A 1,544-nucleotide genomic window follows, 5' to 3' on the forward strand; every position below is an offset into this window, starting at 1 on the left:
ACCTGGCCATGCCGGGCCACCCATATAAATGGCTAGCACGATAAGGTTCCAGAGGCCTGGAAACCATCCATATAAACAGCTAGTTAACACGGGGTATATGATAACCCCGCGATTTCTCCCCACGCCAAATTAGCGCCTTCATCGACCATTATAAACCTAGAGTATCCATCATCTCACGAAGACGAGAATCTTACGACGGAGAGGAATTTTTCTCCACCCCTCAAGCCATACTGACTTAACGAATTTTGTAGTCCCTGAAATTCCTTCTTACATGTGATCTGCTCAACCCCCTAAAAGCAAAACTCACCTTTTCACAGTTTTTCTCAGACGCGTCGGCCTTACCATTCCACCTGAGGAAATCCAACATTCTCTCGAACAATCGACCAACACAAAGTTAAACGCAGTTCACCGGATCCACTCCCGACTAACTGGCAAAACTACTCCATTCATGAAGATTATCACACTATCCAAACCAACAGCAGATCTTATCCTCAATCACAGGGGCTATTTCCAATACTTTCACTTCAAAGCCTTACAAGGGCAATAATCGACAAGCCTCACTACTTACAGCCCTATCAAATAATCGACAATTTCTCAACCCTTTAATTCTAGTGACACCACACACTACTTCTCCCACTGCCGACCAATTTACCAGAAAAAAAACAAAAAAACTATAAACTTCCACCACTGACCAAGCCACCCAGACTGATTTCTCGGAAATCAAAGATGCAACCACATCAGCAAATATTATCAGTTTTGCCACTCAGTCTACGCTGGCGAAGCCCCACGCAAGAAGAAAATCCATGCAAACTCAACCACATCCACTGCCAACCTTCAGCGATGAATCTTTCTGTAACCTTTCTCAACGATTCCGGCCCACACCCATCGATCTTACACTACCCGAAGACTTCTATCACTTTGACTCAACCTACCGGGATTATAGCGAAGACGGCGATTACGGTCGTACCATTCCAAGCTTACAACATCCTGAACGCAACTATCTTCTGAGAAACTAACCCTCGTTTTCTCAGCCACTGACTTTCTTTTCCGTTCAGGACGTTTCTCGAGCACGGCCCGGGCATAAATTATTGGCGCCTGGACCGTAAAAGTGGGTTTTCTCGGGGCACTCCCGTTTATAGATTGGTTTGTGGATTTATAGGTTGCTGCCACCCTGAAGGACCCTTTGTACCACAGGGGCTGTTTGGTTTCTAAAGTCTGGATTTTCCTTATTCATGGCTCTCTGGACTCCTTCTGACTCCTTGAGGCATCATCTTCAAATCTGCCATGTCAACACAATCTTCCTTAAGTACTCTTAAATTATAAAATGTCAAGTACAGCCCACATCACCACCATGAGAGGGGTGAAAAGAAACTAAAGCTTCTGAGTACCCCCGGTAAACCCCCAAGGTTTCACCTCGGAAGATCTCATACCGAAATTACTGTCACGTATTGTTGTTGTTGGTACATGATAAGGTTCTAGAAGAAAGAAAAATATCCATATAAACGGCTAGTTAAGACATGGTACATCATAAGGTTCTAGAGGCT

The 1,544-nt window shown here is 44.5% G+C and overlaps 1 protein-coding gene across 1 annotated transcript in view; it reads right to left on the reverse strand.

The window, feature by feature from the left end:
* Positions 1-1,544, reverse strand: part of LOC106469230 (glutamate [NMDA] receptor subunit 1-like) — a 43,257-nt gene that overhangs the window by 6,972 nt on the left and 34,741 nt on the right. The window lies entirely within an intron of this gene.

This window comes from Limulus polyphemus, unplaced genomic scaffold (assembly GCF_000517525.1).
Source record: "Limulus polyphemus unplaced genomic scaffold, Limulus_polyphemus-2.1.2 Scaffold3366, whole genome shotgun sequence".
NCBI classification, from domain to species: Eukaryota; Metazoa; Arthropoda; class Merostomata; order Xiphosura; family Limulidae; genus Limulus; species Limulus polyphemus.